The sequence below is a fragment of the Theropithecus gelada genome, chromosome X, assembly GCF_003255815.1.
Source record: "Theropithecus gelada isolate Dixy chromosome X, Tgel_1.0, whole genome shotgun sequence".
Taxonomy (NCBI): Eukaryota; Metazoa; Chordata; class Mammalia; order Primates; family Cercopithecidae; genus Theropithecus; species Theropithecus gelada.
The window spans coordinates 96,378,466-96,389,248 of record NC_037689.1 but is presented as its reverse complement, the minus strand read 5'-3'; the positions used below and the strand labels follow the sequence as shown (position 1 = coordinate 96,389,248).

General features: G+C 35.6%; 1 pseudogene; it reads right to left on the bottom strand.

Moving 5' to 3' along the window:
• Positions 1-284: 284 nt before the first annotated feature.
• Positions 285-1,157, bottom strand: LOC112616475 (annotated as a pseudogene).
• Positions 1,158-10,783: the final 9,626 nt, after the last annotated feature.

The window sequence follows — 10,783 nt, the reverse complement described above, 5'->3', positions numbered from 1 at the left end:
AAAGACCACTATAGTCACAGATAACTTGAATTATGAATATTGTACTATGATGAATAGGATAGTTGATGATGTTCTATTGAAAAAATGATAAATCAAGATTATAAAGGCTCCTGGAACAACAAACTGTAGAGAAAGATTTCTGACAATACTATTGTAAGTGCTATGGGTCCACACAGAAGGTAAAGGTTAAAAAAATGGCTGTTTTCACAAAGGAATACTGCTCAGCCTTTATTTTTTATTTATTTAAATATGTAAGTTATTTCATTAGGTTCTTCTTAAGGAATTTAGAACACTAATTAGTGAGGATAAATTCCATTCATCAGGGCAAACACAGATCACAGGTAGCCCTGGAACTGAGGAATAGCTTTGAGTTTGGTAAACTCAAACTGCGGTAAAGTGCACTGTTTTCCAATCAACTTTGCACTGTTCTGTAATCTCATGTTTCTCTCTTTCTGTGTTGAAGATCTCACCTCCCTGGTGTCTGGGCTTCTGTAGCTGCTTCTTCTTGAAGTAAATGTCGGTAAGATGTTTTTGGATTTTCACATTGCTGATATCAATTTTGGTTGAGGTGGCAATGGCAAATTTCCAACGTGCTCTTTGTAGAGGAACTCGATTGAGGACCAGAGGTCCAGTCACAAGTAACAGGTCACTAGCCAGCTACTTCAAGAAAACCACCCTGTTGCCTCTGTGGCACCCAGTGAGGATGATCAGAATGGTCCCAGGGGTGATGCTGGCTCACAGTTTTCTCATGTGCTGACTGAAGGGATTTTTGACATGGCTCAAAATATTTCAAGTCATATCTTCAGTAGGATAATATCTAGGCCCTTTGAGAAGTTTAACCAACCTGGTACTGCTATTCTTGTTATCATCAATTGGTTTTGCAACCAATTTGCAAGAAACTTCTCCTTTTTCTTTTGAACCTTGGATTTAGCGGCAGAGTACTTCCTCTTGTACATGGCCTTTCTGGAATACATAGCAGATTGGGAATATCTGGCAATTCCTTTGACAAGGATAGAATTTCCGCTGCAACGGGGCTTTCCCTTCTTGGGCTTTTTAGCCTTGAGGGTACCCTTTTTCACCTTGCTACCAGCATCAGGCTTCTTGGCTTTGGGTTTGTTCTCCTTAGTATCTGGCTTGTCAACTTTTTCACCCATCATCATGCAAGATGGGAAAGAGCTATTCAGCCATTAAAACAAAGGAGATTCTGTCATTAGTGACAACATGAGTGAATCTAGAGGACATCATGCTAAGTGAAATAAGCCAGGCACAGAAAGACAAGTACCACATGATCTCACTTAAATGTGGAATCTAAAGAAGTAGAATTAACAGAAGCAGAGTAGAATAGGGGGATAAAATTTTGCAATCTATCCATCTGACAAAGGGCTAATATCCAGAATCTACAAGGAACTTAAACAAATTTACAAGAAAAAACCCCATCAAGAAGTGGGCAAAGGATATGAACAGACACTTCTCAAAAGAAGACATTTATGTGGCCATCAAACATATGAAAAAAAGCTCATCATCACAGGTCATTAGAGAAATGCAAATCACAACCACAATGAGATACCATCTCACGCCAGTTAGAATGGCGATCATTAAAAAGTCAGGAAACAGTGGATGCTGGAGAGAATGTGGAGAAACAGTAATGCTTTTACACTGTTGGTGGGAGTGTAAATTAGTTCAAACATTGTGGAAGACTGTGTGGTGATTCCTCAAGAATCTCAAACCAGAAATACCATTTGACCAAGCAATCCCATTACTGGGTATGTACCCAAAGGATTATAAATCATTCTATAAAGACACATGCACACGTATGTTTATTGTGGCACTGTTCACAATAGCAAAGACTTGGAAGCAACCCAGATGCCTATCAATGGTAGACTGCATAAAGAAAATGTGGCACACATACACCATGGAATATTATGCAGCCATAAAAAAGGATGAGTTCATGTCCTTTGCAGGGACATGGATGAAGCTGGAAACCATCATTCTCAGCAAACTAACAAAGGAACAGAAAACCAAACACCACATGTTCTCACTCATAAGTGGGAGTTGAACAATGAGAACATATGGGAACATCACACACCGTGGTCTGGCAGGGGGTGGGGGCAAGGGGAGTTATAGCATTAGGAGAAATACTTAATAGAGATGATGGGTTGATGGGTTTGGCAAACCACCATGTCACACGTATTCCTATGTAACAAACCTGCACACACTGCACATGTATCCCAGAACTTAAAGTAAAAAGAAAAAGAAAAAAAAAAAAAAGAATAGTGGTTAGTTACCTGGAGCTGAAAGCAGGGGGCAGGTTGAAGGGAGGGTTGGGGAGATGGTCAAAGAATATGAAATTTCATTTAGGAAGAGTAAATTCAAGAGATCTATTATACAATATGGTGATTATAGTTAATAACAATATATTGTATTCTTGAAAATTGCTAAGGGAGTAGATTTTAAGTGTTCTCACCACAAAAATAAATGACAGGTATATGAGGTAATGAATATGTTAAATTGCTTGATTTTATCCTTCCACAATGTATATATCAAAATATGTTGTAAACCATAAATATATACAATTTTATCTTGCCAATTAACTATATATAAATATATATGTGCATGTATGTGTGTATATATAAATTGTGTGTGTGTGTATATATAGAGAGAGAGAGAAAGAGAGAGAGCGAGTGAGAGCACGCTAAAAAATAATTTGTTTTCTTTGGACACTCTTCCAAAGAACATGAGGACCATTTGGAACTGAAAATGGTAATCAGAAAATAAGTTAAATAAAAATATAACACACCACTTATTAAAATGGGGAAATTATATTACATTAATAAAAATATGAACATTTAAGGTTTGGTATGGGCCCTTCTGAAGAAATTAGAGAATAACAGAGGTATTTATCCAAAGAATTTAAGGTTTTCTAAGTTATAGCATATTTTCATGTCTATAGTAGCCTTCCATTTTACTAAATTTTAAGGAAATATTCATGTTGTTTTTTTCTCTGTCCAATGTGATTTCATTTTATCTAACTTTTTAGCTAATTCTTTTGTTCAAAATGTGCAATAAAAACATTGTGGTACATGTTAGCAATTCCTAGATGTATGTGCCTTGGGTGTATATGGGCATTTAAAGATAAATTGCAAAGTTGAAAAGGTAGAAATGATTTTAGAATGTTGCTTAACATGATGGATATGAAACTTTCTCAGATCTATAGAAAACTGCTTTAAGGTAGCAGTCACACTATTATAAGCTAAAATTAATATAAACCCCAAAACTCAGGTGAGGAAGGAGTGTTGCTCATTGGTCTGAACCCAGAATTGGGTCACTTCTCCTGGGCTTTAATCCCAGCACTGTGACTATGAGTAAGTCATTTGCATTTTAACCCCATGATGCCTCAGTTTCCAAATTTGTTATACAGAAAAAAACACTGACCTAACTCATAAAGCCGTGGAGATTTAAAAATGAAATATTACTGCTCTTGGAAAATATGAACTGCAATAATGCTAATTATTATTACAAAAATAAATGCATGTTCATCATGTGGTAATTTAGGCAGAATGAGGTTGGGGAAAGGAGACTCTCAGAGCTCTTTTCTGTCAGTTAAATGAATCCTCTCCATTATTTGGCTCTGTAATAGCAGTCAGATGACTGGAGGATTTGCAAATAGTACAGTGATGATGGGGTTAGAGGAATGGAAGAAGATTAAAAACAATTCTCAGTTATATGACTCATACAGATTATAGGACAGCAGTCTAGCTCACTGCAGCACCTTAGTTCCAAGGACCCATAACATCTGAATCCAGAACTCATAAGCATTTGAGACAACCTGTAGAGAATCAGTTTAACCAATTGCATCAGTCCCACAGCCAATTAGTCACATTGACATGGCCTCTATAAGCATCCCACCAAATCTAACATACATAGGAGGCCATTGAGCTTGTTATCACAATTCTAAAATTAATTTATTCTTGCACAACGTCTTGCTAATTAGAACTATTATGCCAATCTTTTAATTACACTTTCAACCCTTTATGCATAACAGTGACTCAAGATAGACAGAGACAGCATATCAAACTGGCAATTGAGACATTCATGGGTTCTGCCTCACTTATCTCCACTACAGCCAAATAAATGTTTATATTATCATCATTATTATATTGCATGGTAGATGTACATGGGGTTTTGTAGACACTAGGATAGAGATTCCATTGCTTCCTGGCAGGAGCATAGAACTAGCTTGTCATGAAACAGTAGAGAATTTAAGCGTATATCAGTTTTAAAGAGCATAGACTGACGCTGTCAGAACAATGTGGGTGCATGAAGAGATGACTTCAAAAATAGACACCTAAGAATTTCCTCCAAATTAATGGATGACCCCCCAAAAAATAATTAGGGCGGGGTTGTACTAAAGAAGCATGGGGAAACTAATGAGAAAATATTTGTTGCATATACACAATATGTCATAACATAGTGAGAAAACATTTAATTCATCTGTTTCAAGGGCTATTTTGAAGTTACGTTTAAAAATTTTCTGATTGAAAGGTTTTTTTTTTTTCTTTAAATCAGTGGCTGAAATCACACGAGATTGGTTTTGCCTCTAACTTTTTTCTTTCCTTCTCATCCTTCACTGGGTTGGCAGAATGAACCAGGTCTGAAAATACAAATGTATCAAAGGACATTATAGTACCTGACAGCTTCGCTTTGTCAATTTGTGAACGTTTGGTAACCATTTTGAAAGGATATTTCATGAGAATGAGAATCCAACCGTCTGGTCATCTTTCATTGGTCTGCATCTTATCCCCTGGCCATGCCTCATATTGCCCCACCTTCATGCCGTTGCTTATACTTCTTCCACCATCTTCATACCAGCCTTGCAGCTCTTCCAAAGACAACATCCTCTTCAGAGTCTAGACTAAGTTCATTCCCCTGACTTAACAGAATTTATTAATGGTAGCCCAATTTTAGCCAATTTAAATCTTTTTGGGAGCAGGCAGGGTAAAATTTATAAATGACTGAAAGCATGTTGCTTAGTCGGCAAGGGCTGCCAGAACAAAATACCATAGACTGGGCGAATTAAACAAGCCAAGTTTATTTTCTCACAGTTTTGGAAGCTGGGAAGTCTGAGACCAGGGTGCCAGTATATTCTGGCTTACGGACAGCCATCTTTGCACTGTGTGCTCACAGGACTTTCCTCAGCCTGTGCAGATAAAGAAAGATCTCTCTGTCCTCCTCTTCCTATGAGGCCACCAATCTAATCAAATTAGGACTCCATCTTTATGACTTAGTTTAACTTTAATGACATTCTAAAAGCTGTATCCTCAAATATAGTCATATTGGGGGTTAGGGCTTCAACGCAGGAATTGGCAGGGCTTGGGGGGTGCAATTCAGTTCATAGCAACATGTCTCTGGTTTGGAAAGTAAACATCTACTGTTTAGTAACATCTTTTTTTATTGGGTACACCTTTTTCTTTTTAAATTAAAAATAACTCCTTATTTTTCCCGTTAGAAGAAAACACATGTTATTAAAGATACATAAAATGAAAGTAAGCCAAAAGAAGAAAACAAGAACAATAGTCATCCCACTGTCCAAATCAACTACTAAGACTTTGCCTTTCACATTTTCAGACATTTTTCAATGTATACCTTCATACTTTTAAAACCTGGAATCATATTATGTATGCTATGTATACTTTTTAAATAACATGACTTTTCATCATTTAATATTCATATACAACATTTTAAAGGCTGCAGAGTATTTCATTGCAAGAATAAACTGTAACTTATATAACAATTTTCCTTTTTATATTAATTTATAATTATTACAAACACGAATATCTTACTACATCCATTCTTGTCCACTTATTCGATAATATCTTTAAGATAAATTCCTAGGAATTAAATTACTGAGAAAAAGAATAATATGGTTTGAATGTATCCTCCAGAAACTCATGCTGAAACTTAATTTTCAATGTGGTAGTATTGAGACTTGGATCTTTAACGGGTGATTGAGTTATGAAGGCAGATTAATGGATTAATCTATTCATGGATTAATGGGTTAACAGATTAATGTGTTGTCATGGGAGGGAAACTGGTGTCTTTATAAGAAGGGAAAGAGAGACCTGAGTTGGCATGCTAGCCCACTTAGCCACCTCACTTTGTGATACCCAGCACCACTTCAGAAAACCCTGTAGAGTCCCTACCAGCAAGAAGGCTCTCACTTTTGACACCTCAATCTTCAGAATTGTAAGAAATACATTCATTTTCTTTATAAATGATCAAGTTTCAGATATTCTGTTATAAGCAATAGAAAATGGACTGAGATGAAAAGCATGCATTTTTTCCAAGATTTTTTTTTTATAAAGATTTCCAAATTGACCTACTGGAAGAAATTACAAATGTCTATAACCACTAGTAGTACAGAAGGTATATATCCCATCAACACTAAAGTTAGTACTTTACTACTTTGCAATTTAGTAGGCTGAAAATATCTAATTTTAATTCATATAGTATTAATCCTAGTATAATTAAACTTGTTTTATATTCTACTAGGAGTTCACATTTCTTGTTTTGAATTTCTCTGTTTGTATTTTCCCACTGTTTTTTTACTTGGCATTTTTGTCTTTTTTCTTTTGTTATATATTGAGTATTTTTTTGAATTGTTGCCGATATTTTACCAAAAATTTTGAGGAAACTAAAGTCTTCTTTTCTGACTAAATGATGAAGTCACTAATAAAATGTTTGGACTTCTCCTATGACCTAAAAGATTATGTCATGATATGCTTTTTATCCAATATAAAGTTCATTTACAGATACTCTAGTTTTTCAAAAAGGTGAATATCGAGAATGTCACAGCAATATAGCCTTGATTTTAAAAGCTACACATTTTGTAACAAAGCCAAATGATCTAATTAGAAATCCCACTTTCTATTATAAAAAAATATTTTCCAATGTATTTGTTAACATTATTTAGAAACTAATTTACGATATAATCTCACTGGAAGCCTGTAAGTATTCTGAGTAAAGAAAAATGCAAATTTTTGTAAATAACACATCTTAAGATTACCAGATTTGTGAAGTAAATGTGAGTTAAATAAAATTTATTTTATATGTAAACTATTAGACAGTTTTATTAAAGTGTAATTGCAAGTTGGATGTAAAATAAAAAGTAACTTAGTGGTCTTTAGTCACCCAATTTATAAAACAACTCAACAATATTTGTATGTGTTTCAAATATTTTCACTCCATTCTTAAGACTTACAAATGTATCAATAAATTTACTGTGTGTATTCTGGTAATAGCAGCTGGTTGATCTGCGTAATATATCCTTTAATAAAGTGCTCCTAACAATCTCAGGATACTCTTTCCACATTAATCACAAGTATAAGAAATTCCATGAGCAACAGATACTTATGAACTATGGTCTGTTTACAAATACAGTGGTATACATCAAGGTTTTTGATTGGTGAGAACTCTCAGTCTAGTATGAATAGATTTGGGCATTCTAGTATTCCATAAATGTATTAGGTGACGACTAGTCATGTAGAAAATTAATTGAGTTTGTTTAGATGATCTCTACAGTAGTTAGTGTTATGTGTCAACTTCTCCAGGTTATAGTACCCATTTATTTAATCAAACACTACTGTAGGAGTTGCTGTGAAAGTATTTTACAGATGTGACTAACTTTTTAAATTAGTTGACTTTAAAGGAGTTGACCCTTGAGAATGTGGGTAGGCCTTATACAATCAGTCGAAGGTCTTAAGGACAGAAATTGAAGTTTTCCAAAGAAGAAGAAATTCTACCTCAAGGCTGCAACATTAACCCCTCCTCAAATTTTCAGCCTGGGGCCTGCACTACAGATTCAGGACTTGCCAGCCTTTGCAATCCTATGAACTTATTTCATAAAAAAATTCCTTAATGTGGGCCAGGCATGGTGGCTCACACTTGTAATCCCAGCACTTTGGGAGACTGAGGTGAGCAGATCACTTGAGGTCAGGAGTTCGAGACCAGCCTGGCCAACATGGCAAAACCCTGTCTCTACTAAAACTGCAAAAATTAGCTGGGCATGGTGGTACACACCTGTAATCCAGCTATTTGGGAAGCTGAGGCAGGAGAATCACTTGGACTCAGGAAGTGGGAGGTTGCAGTGAGCTGAGATCGCACCACTGCACTCCAGCCTGGGTAAGAGAGCAAGACTTCATCTCAAAAAAAAAAAACAAAAAACAAAAAACAAAAAACAAAAAAAAACCCTTGAAGTGAAGAGGGTTATATATATATAGTGGACCATTGAACAATGTGAGGGTTAGAGGGCCCAACCTCTCCATATAGTGGAAAAGCTATGTGTAACTCTTGACTTCCTCTAAAACTTAATTACTAATAGCCTACTGTTAACTAGAAGCAGCCTTATGGATAACATAAATAGGCACTTATACATATTTTTGTAGGTTACATGTATTATACTGTATTCTTACAATGAAGTAAGCCAGAGAAAATAACATGTTGTTAAGAAAATCATCAGAAAGAGAAAATATATTTGCTATTCGTTAGGTGGATATAAGTCATATTTAGCCTTGTCATCTTCACACTTCACTTTGAATAGGCTGGTGAGTGTATGTGTGTGTGTGTGTGTGTGTCCTATTATGTTCTGTTTTTCTGGAGAACCCTGGCTGCTACAATCACTAATACCACTTTTAGTTCCAGCATTCCAATATTCTATCAAAATGAATTAAGAAGGCCACGGCTGCTTACTTATGGGAGACAAATAATTAAAAGGCGACTTCTCACTAGTGTATTCAGTTAGAAAAAATATACTAAAAGGGATTACTTTTCTAAGGAAAAAAAAATTGTGTGTGTGCGTGTGTGTATAGACAAAGTGTTTATGTATATGGACAGACAGAAACAAATAGAGACAAAGATCTAATACATAAAGTTTGAATAATTATTTCATGCATCTTTATTATTGAAAGTAAATTTGGCTCTGAGGAAGGATGTCAAAGTGACAGGGCTAGACACTGAAGTTCTCTATCAGTGTCTAGTGAGGTAAGGCAAAGAGTGCACATTTCTCATGCAAAGCACTACAGAGTTATAGATCTCTAAATACTTAAACGACTTCTGAAAAATGATGGATTAGTCATTGTTGAGTACACAGAGTCTGACTCAGTATTAATAGACTCATAATATTATTGAATGTGGTGAAACTCACATTTCCATAGAAAGCACATACCTATGCTAATTTGGATCATGTGTCCAAACATATAATCACCAATATAGCATCAATGAAATCAGTACCATAGAATACTATTATTAGTAGTCAATATAGGAGTATGAAATGCACTTGAATTTTATATATATGGGTATATATATATTTCTCTGTATACCCTCTGCACATGATAGGAAGGAATGATTGGAAGATCCCTTTCTGTTAGAGGGCTTCTTCCTTTGTGTTAACAAAGGTGTTAAAGACAGCCAGCCAAACACTACCAGGAGCACAGCTGTAGTCAGGTTTATTAGCTTGCTGCTTGCAGCAAGGGAGAATGCATACCAGGGGAACTGAGATATCTCAAAGGAGTTTGGAAGGGGGTGCTTAGGGAATTTTGGAGGCTGAAGTTATTAACAGGATGGTATTAGCAGAAACTGGATGAAATCTGAAAAGAAAGGAGTAGTTAATGAACTTATTTTTATAATATGTGCTTCTCTGCAGAGTTCCTGTTGTTAAGTGTTAGATCAGCTTATCTGTGCTTTTCTCAAGAAGCTATGGGTCTGAAGGAGCTGGTGTTCAAGACTTTGAGCTCTAATAGTCTGCAATTATGGTTTGGTTTCTTACAGTTTGTTTTGGAGCCATTATTGTCTTGCAGCTGTGGTTCCTCTTTCACTTTTCATTTCCCCTCACAGCAGAGCTGCCAGCATGACCATTTTTCATTTTAATGCTCCCTCCCCCATTCTGGTCATTCTTCAAACTAAGATGAAGGATGCACCATTATATTCTGGGGACTTGATCAATCCAGATATCTAGCACTATTTGATGGGTCATGATCATGTAACATGTTTTTGATAGTAGTTGTTTTGATCTCTACAGGCGTCAGGACTTCTTATTCTTTGTGTTGGATGATCAATTGTTGTATCATCAGGCTTGACAGCAGGAGCACAACAGCATTTAAAACTCTGGAGTTCACACATTTGGCCACTGCAACACAGAAAAACACTAAGACAAGGCGTATTATTAAAGTTTGAAGTGTACTTCAAAGCTACAGTCATAGACCTCCAAATCCAGCCCATGAAAATATGCCCAGAATCTGTTTGAATTTTCAATAGATAAACAAATTGCGTTTTCCCCCCTTTGATCTGGATATGTATTGCTCAACTTTTCCAGTTCAAATCTCCAAAATACTATATCTGAACAAAATCTATGATGCTGAATTAGGAAATGTCATATTTGAAAAGAGAATCAACTATGGAACTTAATCTAAAAAGTTTCTGGCTGAATATGTTGCAGTGTCCAAAAATCCCAATTTTAAAGTTTTGTTATTGTTGCTTTGCTTTCTGTGTAATCCAGTATCACCGAATGCATATTTATTAGAGCATCAAGCAATATTGGAACAATTTTGATGTTATAAAATGTTTACAGAAGAAAACAGTTCAGTGCAGACTCTGGGATCACCTAGGTTCGGCTTACTAGTTATGTGAACTTGGATAAGTTTTTCTTTTTTTCTTCTTTTATAAAATCTATTGAATATGTTTTAAGTATGCAACATCATGTTACAGGATACATATAAATAGCAAAATGGTT